This window comes from Vicugna pacos, chromosome 20 (genome assembly GCF_048564905.1).
Source record: "Vicugna pacos chromosome 20, VicPac4, whole genome shotgun sequence".
Lineage (NCBI taxonomy): Eukaryota > Metazoa > Chordata > Mammalia > Artiodactyla > Camelidae > Vicugna > Vicugna pacos.
The window spans coordinates 3,972,819-3,988,815 of NC_133006.1; the positions used below are offsets into that span (position 1 = coordinate 3,972,819).

Sequence of the window (15,997 nt, forward strand, 5' to 3'; positions counted from 1 at the left end):
TATGACTTGCTGTGAAAAGAAGGATTTCTAACTAGTTATATTTAATTGCATTTTATGAAGGGACTTTGAGTTAATATCAGGGATGCGTGAAGGTCTCAGGAAATAAAGCTCAACAACAGCAGCTCTATTACACAAAGAACCATGAAAGAAGTCAAATCAATCCTGTTTAAAAAACACATCCTAAAAACATACACCAAACTCTGTACTTTTGTTTGAAACAGACTGAAGTAGGAAGTATTTCCTGAACAGCTGCCAAACAGTGTATCAAAGTTATCACTATCACACACAACATTTTCTTAATCATAAGCTGCCTTCTATGCTGATGATGGTCTTGTTCCCAGAAGGCACGGTGACATGGTGGTGAGGAGGTCCGTCTTCGGAGTTAGACGTTAGTTCCGCTTCCAGTTCCAACACCATAATCTGTAGTGTGGCTTCCAGTAACAGTCTTTGCAGACACAGTGTAAAATGCTTGCCAAGCCCTGGGCACTGTGGCTGGCACGTGTACTCAACGAACGTCTGACACCTTAGGAAGGTAGACCTACCTGAAAATATAGTTTCATCGCTTACTTGTAGAATTTATTACAATGTGGATATTTGAATTCAAGACCTTTATTATACATACCAGGCACTTCATCATTGGCACTGAAGGATACGGTGCTTTCAGTTACAGTCTAAGCAGGTGTAAAACGTAAGTCTACACAAGTGTACCCCTGTACGACGGTCAGTCTGCTCCTAAAGACAACGGCGGTGACTCAGCTGCACACAAATGTGCAGGAGAGCTCTTAGACATTTTTTGGTAACACATGTGCACTTCGCTTTGTTCATCTATTTGGTACAAAAATTCTTATACCATTCACTGGGGAAATACGTAAAAGATGCTAATAAAATAAAATAGACCATATGATGTTTCTGCTCCAAAGCTGGAACATGCATTGTTTGTTATGCTACCAATTTGGTGACGTCATCGATCTGAACTGACCTGTTGACATGGTTCACGAGGCAGGCTGCAACAGCACGTCTCTTCCTGGCAGGAGATTGTCACAGATGAGATGCTGGTTAGAACGGACTGCTACCCCATGGCAAACACAGAGAGAGCATAAGACATCCAGGACCTGGAAAGAGAAACTGCTTTCAGGTAAAACTCCCACAGACACAAACAATGTCCTCCAGGTACCGCTGACCTGGTCACTTTACACACGGCAGCAGCGCCCACTGCACTCACGCCTCGCCTTCACACACAGACCCAGGACGGCCCGCCCTCCCACTGATGACATGAAGACACGAAACAGTGTGATCTGACAGAAGTTAAAAGGTAGAAAACACTTTCCCAAAATCTGGCACCCTTTTAAAAATAATCTTTTTTCAGAAGTATTTTTTAAATTATTCCAGAATTCATTTCTGGTCATAAAATAGTTCCCTTACCTTGTGATTTCTTCCATGCTTGTCTAAAAGTGAGATAATGGATTTAATATGCCCTTCTTTAATAGTATTTAGAGCTTCTGGACTTTCTACTAACACACAGTGCAAAACTTCAAGAATACCTAAAGAAAAAAAGAAAAAGAGGGGAAGAATATAATTAAGCACCTACAGCAATCAGTGTCTTTCCTCTTCTTTATGCATTTGTTCAGGTGCTGAATGAACATAGTAACAATTCTCACGCGCTCGATGCGTTTGTCACAGGACACTGTGACGGGGCAGGTGGTGTTTGGGAAGCAGGGCTGATGATCAGAGATGATGGTATGAGTGAGGACGAGGCAAAGACACAGTGTTCAGTTGAGTGAGCAGGTAATTCTGCAGGCAGACGTATGAAAGAAAGCAGCAATCAAGTGGGGCCTTAGAGAAGTCATTCGTGATCGTTCTCCAGACAGCAAAGTAGGGTGCTAAAGTGCTGAGCGAAGTCTTGCATGGCAGGCACACCTGATGTGCCTCGGGTCCAGAGCAAATAGGGGCTGGGACAGGTGGCATAGGGCCACTTATGAAGCTTCTGGACACTAAACGTCTAACCCTGCAACAATGCATCCCAACCCATGGAGATCACAACATTCTCCTGGAGGGTTACAGTAGGAAATGTTTCTTGGTTTGCAGAACAAGAGAAATACTCAAAACAACACAAAAATGAGTAGAAATATACAATATATGAAACTGAGTAAGAATGGTGATATTTCTAGGTATCACCTATCAGAGAAGATAAAATGGAATAGATCCTTTTTTAAAGTTTAAAAAAGAGATTAGAAAATAAATCTCACTATCTGTATTTTTACTGTGAGCTCGGAAAGCTAAATGGCTACGTGTGTATTTATTTTTTCAGAGCAAGCCTGCCTTGTCAACAATGAGAATGGAGTTCCTTTGCGTCAATTAAACTTAACATTCAGAAAATGTAATGTCCGTCGGAGAGCGCAGTATTGAGAAGGGGCCCAGAGGAACCTTGTAGAAAGCTTTATACATTTCAAATGGAGTTCACTTTCTTAGAAGGTGAATGTAAAGTGCTCAGGTTTACAAATGGTAGAGTATAGAGGTAATTCACTGTAACTGTCACAATCTACACTTCATCCAAATCCCAACCCATTACAAGACAAGAGCTGTTAATGTTAATTTCTCAGCCAATGACTTAATTCTTTGAAATACAAATGTATAAAAGTAAGTTTTTGGTGGGGTTCAAAATATGTTGCTGTGTTTCAACAATTCGTGTCCGTTAAAAATCAAAGATAGCAGATAATAATAATACCAGAGGCTGGTGGGTAAATTAAAGACAACTTTTATACAAAGGTGAGGAAACTATTTCTGCTAGGATGCAGAATGTGGAAAGGAAACCCAGCTGCCCATTCTGAGGCTCTCTGTCATGTAGTGAGCCAGCAGCTGGCGGGGTGCAGACACTGCTGGGCCCTCCTCTGACTCCCACCCCCGCCCAAGGGTCACTGCAGACTCCCGACAGCCAGGTCCTGCATCCCTTTGCTTCAGGATTTGCTATGCCCACAGTGGCAGCTGGAGGAGGCCCAGAATGAAAGCCCCTGGGAGCAGCACCACCCCAGCGACAGAAGGGGAGTTGGTTACAAACACTCCCGACTCCCTCGCCCTGCAAGTGGGACGTCACTAAGGCACGTGTTCTCTGCAGAAAGCCCCCCAATAAAACAGCCCCAGACACTGTGGGGTAACTCTTACTAACATGCCCTCTCTGGACCCTTCCTCCTCCACCTTGTCTCACGCCCGCCCAGGTCCTGAATCAGCCCGCCCTCCTACTGCTGGTGGACCCCAGGGTGAGGTGAGCTGCTTCGTCAGCATACCCCTCTGCTGACTGTCCCCACGCCCTCGTCGATCTCTCCCTACGTCTGCAGGGCTTTATTCTGAGCTGTGCCCGCTGCCCTCTTCCGAGGGCACTGAGAGCCTGTAGAGCCCCCGCTCTGCTCTGCTGCTCAGACGGACACATCCAAGCTACGCACGCAGCTGGGGGACTGAGCAGAGCAGAGTGTGGTCCACAGCCTCAGATCAGACAGATCAGATGATGCCTATGGAAGCACTCAATAAACAGTGAAGCATGACTGAAACACATTTTGACTGTTACTGTGTGTGTGCATGTATAGATGTGTATCATTACTGCTACTGTCTCTTTTAAGAACTAAGCCACATTCTACTACCTCTAGGATAAAAACCCGTTCACAAAAAGCATAAATGCAACTACAGTAGAGAGAACTGTTTCAGTGGAAAATATTTTAGATACTTAAAAACTAGGAGGTTACAAGGGACAGTGGACATATTTCAAGCCTGACATGAGGGACCTGGTTTTCGTCCTGGCTACAGAAGTTAATTCTAGCACCTCAAAGTGGTTATTTCAATGTTCTATGCCTTGGTTTATTCCTCTGCCAGTGAGAACGTTAGTTTAAGCATCCTCTAAGGGTCCTTCCTACTCAGAATTTCACTCTGCTTCCTCCGAGCACAGGGCTGCTACTTGAGGTAGAAATGCCTGGGCGACAGCTGGATGGAGACAGGATGACAGCAGGTAGCAATTTGCAGCCAATGGAATTGTGCTTCCGACTAAACTCTGGACTCTGAGTGGCTGAGCCTGAAGAACGCTCAGCTCTGCTCTTTCCTTCTCTCTCCTCTTCTCCTTTAAGAATTTTTGCTGTGCTTTTTTTTTTTTTTAAGTGAAGCAGCATGAACGCCTCATTCTGAAGGCTGCTCTGTTCCTCTCTCTTTCCAGATAAAGGGACCAGCATACTTTTTTTTGCATCTTCTGGAGCTTGCCAACAATTCTAGATGCTTTGAGCCAAGAACTGATCCATTTTTGCATCTCCACCGTCACCCTGTTAGCACTAATCTGATCGCTTCCTCCCAATAGCTACTCAGTTTCTCCTTATTCAGTGCATTCTATATTGATTCACAGTTGTCTCAGTCACGCTGTGATGCCCTGAGAATCCTCATCTCATAATTCCTGCGCCTTTTTATCTCAACAACTTCCTTTCCTCCTCTTGCCGCCCAACAACCCAGCAATGCCTTAGAACTCATTGTTAACTCAAGTTTCTCTTAACTTTAGGTTTCTAACATCTTAAACTCTGAAATTTCGCTGTGACTTAAAAGTAACCTCCTTTGACCACAACCATCTGTTCTTCTATCCCTGTTCATTTGATTCCAACACTCCTGTCCCTAATGGGGTCTTTATGCAAAAATCACGGAATTATTTCTGTACTGACAGGTATTTTCTCAAGTGAATTCAAACATTCATTACTGCACTCATTCAGCAAATACCATGAAGCACCTAATAGGTGCCAGATGGTATGGCAAGTTCAAAGACTATGAAGATGAATAAAACCAGACCCCTACCTTCAAGGAATTCATAACCAGTGCAGGAGACGGAAAGGAAAAGCAAGCAACTGAAATGGACATTAGTGCTATGGAAGGGCACTGTGGAATACTATGCAGACAGATGGGGGAGCAATTGATTCAGTCTGGGGTGTCCCTGAGGCAACCTGCAGTGCCCCAGAGTTCAGGCAGGCCTGGTAATCACATGCACGTCTCCACAATGCCAACGTAAAAATAACATTACTTGTTAGATACAGACGCATCAGATTTATTGCCTTTAGATATTTCACAATGATGTTTATTAGTATTTACTGAACCCCTTTAAAATAAACTACTGTATTATATGATTTAGAAAGCTAATTTTTTTTTACCAAATCAGGCCAAGTAATCATTTGAACACAAGTTAAAAATAGGAATTCCAAATCAATCCTTTAAAAACAAATCCATTTACTTCAACTAAAACAAAAACAAAAACAGAAACAAAAACAGTTCACCCAAACCAATCCTTTTATTTGTATACTGCATTCCTACTGCATTCAGAGTAACTGATTTGAAAAGGAATGGGAATTCTAACCTGGTAGTGGATTTCAGGACTTCATTCTTTTTTAAATGCAAATGAAGAGGATACTGTTAGGTTGCTAGAAACAACTCATGAAAGTGCCAATGATTTTATCAATCAGTAAACTTTTTAACCTATTAAAGGGAAAACATTTTACTGCACTGAGTCTCAGTTTGGTTTTATGTCTGAAAGAACACAAAATAGAGGAAAACGGGAATAATATATCATGATAAGAAGGTATCTGGAAAACATACCGGAAGAAGCTTCCAGTCTTTCCAATCGGCTGATTAACCGGTCAGGGGAGCCAGAAAATTGAGCACAGTTTTCACGATTTCCTCTAATTAGACCTGCTGCAAAAGGAAAAAAGCAGATTTCAGTTACATAACTTTCTAGTTCAAAATGCAAGGTAAGCTAATGGTAGCTGGGAAGTGTTGGTTCAAAAACAAAATAGCTTTACTTTATACCTAAAGCATTTATACAAATACACACATACATACATATATACAATTGAGACATTAAAAAAAAAAGAACTGATGTTCACTGATGAAAACTGAAGAAGCATTGCTCATTAGAAGGAACGTGCTTTGAGAAAGTTACACTCCACACCGGGAAGAAATAATGACGGGCAGTGGGAGCCAGTGCGCTGGGGCTTTCCTCACTTGGGTCCTCATGCTGCTCTTCATCAGCTGTGAGACTACATTATTAAATTTCCCTAGACCGCAGTTTCCTCACCTGTGCAATGAAGAAGTTAAGGGAACACCAGTTCTCCTGAACATGCAGCACAAAATACTACTAGGTATGACTAGTAACTATAACCGACATATAAAGAGATGTAATTAAATGTTACAGGGGAGAGAGGCTGGGAGGGCCAGTGGCTAAGTGTGAAAACCTTTCCCCCTGTATCTTTCTGCCATGTAGAAATTCACAATGCACACTAAAGACTCTTAAGAAGTAACTCCTGCAGTCAAGTCACCTCCTCTAACCTTTGCTTCACCTAGTGTTTCCTACACTTCTTTGACCAAAGAATCCATCTTACGTGAAATTCCTATGTGACCCTTCTGATCTCTTTCAATCCAACTAACACACTCCAGTTAAAACTTTTGTTTCTAAATCATTCCATTCTTTCAAAAGCAAATGTGAGGTCTTCTGTAAATTCTACTTGTACATCCTTAAGACTGTCCAGAAAACAGTGTAATTGCTTATAAAAGGCTGGTGAGATTTTTATATAATATGATGCTTAATGTGAAAAAGCTGTTGCTGTAAGAAAAATCACCATTTAAAATCTGGTGGTGCTAGGGAGCAGTTTGAAAATCTGAGATTTGAGAATACCCCGTTTATCTTCTTGTTAACAGCAAAACAGAAGAGACCCAATAGCCACGGAGTTCAATCAGACTTAAAAGACTCCCTTCACATTTCCTCCTTCCTCCCCAAAAAGTTGTTATCTGACCTGAGAGGAAGAAAAGAAATAATGACAGAAAGCACAGGCTTCAGTTCTTACAACTGCGTAAGAAAAGCTGTTTTGTAAACAGAGTCCTTGTAACATTTGTACAACTATTAAAAGATGATGCACTGAATTACTTAGGTTCTCCAGCTCTGGGACCAGCAGCCCCCAACAAAAGCCACACACACACACACACACACACACACACACACACACACACACACACACACGGGCGTCAAGGATGAGGCATAGTGGCTTGTTTAAAATTTAACCCACTCCTTCAACTTTATCTTTTTATTTTAAAATGCAAGATATTAAATATTTTCTAGAGGTCAAATGTTAGACAAAAGGTAATTCTTGAAGACACTAATAACGCACAAATAAACTGTTTCAGTAAACCATGGAATATTCAAGAAAACCAGACAGCAGGTCACAAAGAAAACGCTAAATTTACCGCAAACAGAGATAGTACCTAGACTATGCTTTCTGACAACAATGTAATGAAACTTAAGATTAGTAAGAAAAGCAGAAACAAAAATAAAACTTGGCACATAAACATTTAAAATCTCTTCTGAGTAAGTTTTTAGTCAACAAGGGAATATCACATTATAGAATATCTAGAAAATATAAAAAAATAGGAATGCTGCCTTACACAAACAATGGTAGATGGTGAAAACTGTAGTCAGAGAAAAATTAACTAAACACTTTAAGTGCTAAGTAAGAGGGTGAGAAATGTTAACTAAACATTCCTCTCAAAATACAAGGGAAAATATAAAAAATAAGTAGAATTGGGAAAAAATAAATAGCAATAAAAGTAGAAATTAATACACTGGAAATGGTAGAAGTGATCTATGTAATAAGTTGAAATAGTAGGTGCGTGGGACTGATCAACATAGTCAAGGACTCTGTTTAAATATGAGCTAGACACCAATGATTTTAATCAAGGAGAAGGGAGAAAAACAACAAAATTAAAGAGAAAAAGGAATTACAGTGCCACTTTATATACCTCTATACTGGATTTTTGAACATTTAGGAAAAAGGATGGTCTCCAAATATACATTTTTTCACCCAGAATTAACCCAAAGGGGAAAATCTGAACAGAATAACAAACCATGGGTAGTACTGAGAAGTGTCTCAAAGACCAAACACTTTTTTCTATAATTCAAGAAAGAAGTCATTTCTATACTAAAGTGTTCCAAAGTAAAGAAACTAAGAAAACCTCCCTACTTATTTTACAGACAGTATACCTTTGATGCCAATGCCTAACGGAGAGTGTGTGCATGTAAGAAAACCAGAGGGAACTCTCACCTACGAATACAGATCCAGAAATCTTATACAAGGATGGTACTGACAAATCATATTCAGCAGTGAGCTAGCTAGCAGCATTAACTCAAGTGAGGGTTCATTATTCCAGTAAGACAGAAATGCATTAGGAAATCTGTTAGTAAGTCAAAGATGGAACATGACGACCTCGACAAACTAAAAATGTATTTATTTTTTAACAAAAAATTTTAACTCAGTAAATCAGAATGCCTCATGAACATTATGAATGTGTGTGTGCACATGCAGACGATATCTTACAGATAAACAGGGTATGTGACTTATAATTCAGCAAGTTAGTTATGAAGAAATCAGTTAAGCAAGTTTCTCAAGTATTAGAAGAGTATACAGAGAAATACAAGGGAGCGCATCACGACTCCATTTACAACAGCAAAGTACTGGGAACGGCATGCGTGTGGGCTGAGTAACTGCTGGCGTGTCCCGCAGCAGGGTGGGGCACACCCACTGAAACTTGGGGAGGGTCTGCAGTTACGGCCAAGGAACGATGCCCAATACAGAGGTCAGTGGAAACAAACACTACAAAGGAATACTGGGAATATGACCCCATTTTTGTGAAGCAAATGTATATACACATAAGTATATGCACAGAATGAAGAAACTGTTTTTTGGAGTATTTCTTTGAGAACGAGAGCTGACTTTTTGAGCAATGTATCCTGAGAAATGCCTGGGATAGAAACAGATCCTGAGGAACTTTGATAAGGATGAGACGGCTCTCCCCTAGTCAAAACGGGAAACTGTCTTCATCAGAAACAGGGAGCTGAGTGGAGCAAGGAGGAAAGAGGGGCATGCTCGGTGATACAACTGTGCACACAGACACCCTGAAGCCACAATAAATTCTGTAAAATAAGTAAATCAATCACAAATGCTCATTAAGAAACTGCGAAGAGGTGACGTTCTGTGGCCGAGATATTATGTAACCTCAGAGGAACAAGAATCACGAAGATGCATGAAAACAGGAAAACAGTGTAACTGAATAACTCCCCAAAATGTACAGACATCAAGGGAAAGCCTGAAGCCTATCTCCGTCCATGACATTGGAACTTGGACAGAGCTAACTAAAGCCTCAGGGGATCGGGCCACAGCTGATGTCTTAGCAGGACAGGGATCTGCACAGGCACGCACGATGCTAGTGTATGTGTGTGCATGTGGGTGTGTGAAATGGTTTGCATGTATTTAATGTTATATTTAAATTCAAAGAAACATTTTTCAAGGTTATACACTAAAAGGAGTGGTTACATTTAAAAGTTGTTTCTACCTTCTTTTTTATTAGTTATCTAAGTTTTTATAATGAAGATGTATTAATTTTAAAGTTAAATAGTAAGAGGGGTGGGTGCAGCTCAGTGGTAGAGCGCATGTTCCTTGGTAGCATGCACAAAATCCTGGGTTCAATCCCCAGTATCACAACTAAAATAAATACGTAAATAAACCTAATTACCCCGCCCCCTCAAAATTAAATACTACAGCTACTTTCTTTTTAAAAAGAGAAAGGAAAAGCGGCTTCAGTACCTATAGCGGCAGGCGCTCTCAGACGTCTCAACACGCCAGTGGCAACTTCAGATGGTGCTTCAAGGTTCATAAACAAACTCAAGACAAATGTCGCTTCCTCAATGCCTGACAAGAATGCCACACCCTAAACTACTCTGTAATTGCTGGCTAATTGGCCTTGAAGAGAGTCAGCAAGACCTTTCATTCGCCATTCTATTTTTCTTCATTTTAAGAAATATTAACATAAATGCCATCAGGCACTAGGGCTGGCACTATAAATACCAGCTTGGGTAAAATGTGAATGTAATACAGTGGTTTGCAGGTCTTCTTTTAGCCTATTTTAAGCTCGTTTAGATCTGATACTGTCTTACTACTACACCTCTGCACGTTGTCTGAAACTCGAAGGCATGTTATTTCTTAATGAATAAACAGTATCCAGTCTCTTACGGAACAAGAAGATCAGTGTTTAGGTGCAGTACCCTTCAAGATGACAAAAGCATTTTGAATTAAGCTCTTACCAAGGAAGTGCTAGTTCACTGAACCAACTTTCTATAATGTTAAATAACTCATTCAATCGTTAAACTTTTAACCAGTCAGAATACAAAATGCAAGCCATGTGGCAGTTAACTGAAAAACTATTATTGTTTAAAAAATAGTCTGCGTTTCTTATCAGCATCATAACATCCCAGTGTCCTCGTGCTCTTGTGGCTTCAACTCTGACTCAATAAACCCTCACTTAAATTCCTTGTCTGGCCTCTTAGTTTCTACAGTCCAGGGACTCAGGTCAGTAACCCTTTGGGTGGATTGGCCGGCATGATCACATTGGCCAAAAATTGCATGAGAGTTTCCCATGGGTCGTGGGGAGAGAGCATCTCTGTAGGGTCAGCCTGAGTCCATGCCAGAGGGCCACTGGGAGCAGTAGAAAGACTGCAGGGAGAAGAGGCGGCACGTAGACTACCGGCTGCTTATAAGCCGGGGAAGGCGCTGCAAACAGACACCCAGAACAGAGCTGCAGCTGCCGGGTCACAGGCACAGGGGCGTGGCTAGAAACGCCCAGCATGCCCTGCAGAGAGCCTGCTCTCAGCCACTGCCAGGGCCCCCGGCGACGTCAGCTTCCACCTTCCCACCAAGGAGGAGCTGCTGTCTCCTCCCTCCCTCTCTGCCCTCACATGGCAAAAAGCACCTTCCTTGGAAAGTAAAGAGCAGCGTGTGTGCACTGACAGCACACAGTAGGGCTGTGACTTAAAGCCAGGCAGTTCTGACTCCAGTCTGTGCTCAGGTCCTAGGCTATGCTGCACCCCCTCCCATCTCTTCTTGCTGGAACCCTCTGTCTAAAGAGAGCAGGAAGGCGAGGTTCTGGTAGTGTCTAAGCAGGTAAGAAAGTACCTCACAAAACTGGTTACGAAATGAATTTTCATTGAAGTTTGACTCTCATTTCATAGCCATGAGATTATTACCAAGTTGGAAAAAAACGTGTCTTATTTATAAAATGCCTTTTCGGGACTCCTGGAGAACAAGATAGGAAATACCTGTATGTACAATCACAAGAACACCTGCTATGCGCACGTTTGAAGCCAAGGCCCTTCTTTCTCGTGTCTTGACTGCCTACCCCCAGTATTTTAGGGCATTCAGGAAGATCTACCTCCCTAAGACCCTGGAGAAATGATCTGGGAATGCAAAAATCTTAAGGATTCAGAAACTGGTAACTTCTGTCATCCTAAAAGAGTAGCATTCTATTCTGTCTGTTTTGTACTCTGAAATTTCCTAAAATGAGTATTCACAGAGTCACCAAAGAGCATTTCTCAGACATCTTTAGAAAATCATCCCGGCTTGTAAGCCTCTTGCAGATTAATTGTGTGGATGTCAGAAAAGATGTACGAAAGCATGCCATGGTGATGCTTCGCAAACTGCGAATGCTGGTGCCTGTGAGACCCTCGCGTCCTCCTGATGGCAGGCTCACACATCTACTGTTGTCATTCCCCACCTAAAACACATATTAACTATATCCATGTCAAATTTTAAAATTGTTACAGATGATCATTCCCATCCCAGGCTAAATAAGCCTGCTGAAGCAAAAGAGGAAGAAAGCTGATTTCACACCACAACCTCCTGAGAGAATCTACTGTCCACCTTTTCACAAGAATGGGGAGAAGGCTTAATAAATCTGGAGTGGACACTTGACCCAAACTTTCTGACAGCTGTGTGAAGAGGGACAGTGAGACAGCAGTATCTTACTGAACTCCAAGCACTGCTGCTGACCAGAGACCACCCCACCATGGCGAACACCCGCGTACGCACACAGGACTGCCCCTCTCGTGAGCACCCTGGCTTCAGCAGAAACTACTGGCAGCAGACAGTTCTTAAGTCAACAAGATTTTATTCTATTTTTTATGATCATGAAATCAGTGTTCATTACAATAAAAACAGAAAATCAAAAGAGTAGTCAAAGGAACATTTACACCACAAAATCTCCCATAATTCTATCTCCTGAAACAACCACCAGTAAAACCACCACGCATACTGAAAGAGAGTCTCTATATGCACTTTATATGCACTGAAATAAATGCTGTTTTACCTCAACTGGAATTAACATACTGGCTTTTCCTTTCATCATCAATTTTCTAGCATTATACATTTCTATTGCCTATTTTTTCAATTATAAAAGTAGTACATGTAAATAGATTAAGAATAAATACGTAATAGAACACACAGAAAAGTAAAGGAGCTCCCAAGAAGCAGCCACCTACACTTTTCTGTGCATCTGTTAGGATGTCGAATGTTTATACAAGAATGTATCTTTACATATTTTTAATTTTATGCAATTGGAATCTAAGTTTACGTCCTTGCTTTTCTTTTTTTTTTTTTTACTTAATACCATGTCCTAGGATTGCCATACTAAAAAGACCAGCACTCTAGCCTGCTTCATACAATTTTCCAAACGAGGTATATTTAACCTCAATGTTCAGTGATAACTCAGCACTGCACTTTAGAGGTGTACCATTACTTACGTAACCAACCCCCTGTTGACAGAAAAATTGTTTTCAATTTTTATGCCACTTATAAACAATTCTGCACTGGACATCCTTTGTACTCTAGTACAAATGTATCTCTAAAATACATTTCTTAAAGTAGAAATTCTGAGAGTAAAATTTTATATATACTGTCATTAATTTACACTCTCACCAGGAAGATATTACCCAACATTGTCCCCAGTGATGGGTGCTACCAAGGTTTTCGTCTGTGCCAATCTAACAAGGGAAATCTGATCTTTACTTACTATTTTAATCTCCATCTCTTTATTGTCATGTTGAGATTCTTGTTTATCTACTGCTCTGGGAACTACCTGTGGCCACCTGTCATCTGTTTTTCTATCAGATGGCATTAATTTTTCTTACGGATTTATGAAAACTCTACATATTACAGAAACTGGGCCTTTGTCTTTCATACAGATTGCATATTTTACAAAATTCTCATTTGTTTTTTATTTTGTAATATTATTTTTCCTCTGTTTTAACTTTTATGTAGTCAAATTTATCAGTCTTTTACTAACTGTAAGTTAGTCACTAACATGACTTAATAGTAACTTGTATCGAGATGGCAGAGGCAGGAAGGCCAGAAACTGTGCTCACTGCGGCTAGCTTTGTGATTCACAGTGTCTGTCTCTCTTACTCCACCATAAGCTTCATGAGAACAGGGGCTAGACCCTGCTCACAACTGTGCCCCTTTGCCCAGAGTAGGGCACCTCCCATAGCAGGCATCAATTAATGTTTGATGAACAGATGAAACTTCTATGAAACCCAGACCCACTAGACTCCAAGTCCCTGTTCCCCCAATGTGACACAGACTGTTACAAAGGACACCCTGTCAGGATCTGGTAAAAGGAATTAAGAGGCAAGGCACTCGGGAAAACAGACAAAAGGGAAAAGGAAGCTTTTCTGAGGAGAGGTTCACACACACACAGATTGACAAAAACCCTCTCAGGAGTAGCAGTGTGGAAACACAAAAGTTACAGTTAAGAATGCATGTGTGTATAGAAAGTACTTTTAGAAATTGTGCCTCTTGTTTCATGAAAAAATTAGTTTAGAAGCCACAAAACAAGTACTGCTTGAAATCACTGTGTGTTATCTTAGAGATACATAGGGCTGTTATACTGTTACCATCCATCAAGATGTGAGTTTTCGGGGGTTCTAATTATGTCTATTTTAATAGCTCCCTTCAATCCTTCCTTAAATCAAATGGGATGTAAAGAATTAAGGAAATAAATGCATATATTAAGAAACATATGTCTTACTGTGTATCAAATCTCTGATATAAATAATTCTACACACTCTGGAGGCACAGCACCGGACTGGAGGTAAGGGCAGGAAGGACGTGATGCCGGGTGACTAGAGATGAGGTGAGGTCACAGCTGAAAAGGAAAGGGCAGACTGGCCCTGCGGTTTGAGTACCCCAAAGACCAGAACAAGCGGTTATACACCAGGCATCAGAGAGTCAGTGAAATGCATGAGGACATGCGTGAGGGCCCCTGGTGTCTGAAATACAGGTGGTGGAGACAAGAAGTGGAGGCACAGAGTTCAACCAGAAACCTGACAATCTCCAACTATCAACAGGGCCCCAGGTGTCTCTCCCTCAAACACTGGCCACGCAGCAGCCAGGGAGCCGGCGTGGAGGCTGCCGGCCTACGGAATGTGCGCTGCTGTGTTCAGAGGATGGGAGGAAACCGAGACCAGCGCGCATCCGCAATAATCACGATGCTATGCTTTCAATCAGCTAATCCAGGACCTTCCTTGCTCCATCCTCCAGCTCCAAGTGAAGTTTCTTTTTCAAGACATATTTAAAAGTCAAAAACAACAACAAAAAGAGAAGTTGATGAAGTCTTACTATGTCAATGAGAGAGAAGATGATAACAAAGTGTCCAAAAGAAACGGGAACACGTGTGAAGAACAGTACTGTGCTACGCTAAGCCTCCGACACCCATCGCCACACTGAAGGCAGCCAACAGCCTTAGGGAGGGCTGCCTCCTGCCAAAGGGAGCGCAGCGTCAAGCCCCGCCGCTGCTGCTGAGGGTGCGCCAAGGGTGCCTGGGAGCCACAAGTGCAGACCCCAACAGGCCCAGAGGAGGAGACCGGAGGGGAGCCCGGACAACATGGGACTGCGAGAAGCAAGACCGGCTCTTGTGGAACTAATTTCAGAATCAGAAAAGAAAACAGTTAACGTGCATCCATGCTGAGGCCCCTCGCCTGCAAAACTACACCCAAGACAACCCTCCCCTTTAACCAAAGGCAAAGCTGCTGCTCTGGCCACATCTCACACTCAGGAGATGGATTCAGGTATGAGACATCACTGACTTCAGTGCAACGAAAGGAACACTCGAAGGCCTCGATTAAGAAGCGTGTGATAAAACTGCTGTAATTGCTGCGATCATGTTGAATAGACAAGAGTCCCTTGCTTTGAAAATCCAATCATACTACTTACCCAGCAACTTGTACAAAGAATTCAGAATTGATTTCCAAGACTCCCTGGCCTCTCTGCGGGCAACGTCAGCGAAGTGGGCAGCACTGCTGTAGACATGCAGCCTGTCTATGCATTCCAGCACAAGGCTGATCATTCCCTGCAGGAGGCGAAAACCACATCAGAAACTGCAACTCTGCTCACAGACAAGAGGTGCTAAGTTGATTAAAAAAAAAAAAGTCTGGCTTAAAGGAAGTCTGTTAATCACAAAGAAAATTGAAATCGTTTATTCAAAGGGCAGGAAGAAACCCACTTGCATGTGACATAAAATGATCTTGAAATAATTCAAGTGGTTTTTCAGTCCTGAGTGCTGTTCTCAACAGAAGCAGAATGATATAAAAATGTGTATTTCACACTTACATCTGCAAGGCTTGAGAGTAGACTGGGCAGTTCTAGCTTAGTCCAGAGCCCAGGACCTCGGGCTCAGTTCTACCCCAGAACCACTTATCCTTCAGCGTTTCCTGCTCATAGAGTCCCTGGAGATGGCTAACTCGGTTAATTCACCCTGGAGTTAGGTTTGGCCTGTTTCCCTTCTTAATCCGTACAACCAGTCACTAAGTCAGATGCGTTGTTTCTACTTAGAAAATGCTCTGCCACCTGCCCCGTCCCCACCACCTCTCCTCTCCCTGCCTTGGACCAAGCCCCACATTTCCTGCCTGGAGTAGTCCCACGGGCTCCCTACTGGCCTCATCTCCAGTCTTCCCCACTGGAGTCCTTTCTGCTGCTGCCAGAGTGATCCAATTGACAATGTAAATCTAACTGCATCAAGAACCTCCCTTCCCCGCCCCTTCAACATGGTTAGTAGCTTCCCATGACCCATAAAATAAGGCACTACTCCCTGGGTTGAGCACATAAACGCCTCCATA

At 42.1% G+C, this 15,997-nt stretch overlaps 1 pseudogene; it reads right to left on the minus strand.

The window, feature by feature from the left end:
* The window catches only part of LOC102532007 (ryanodine receptor 2-like), a 41,935-nt pseudogene that overhangs the window by 19,882 nt on the left and 6,056 nt on the right, over positions 1 to 15,997 (minus strand).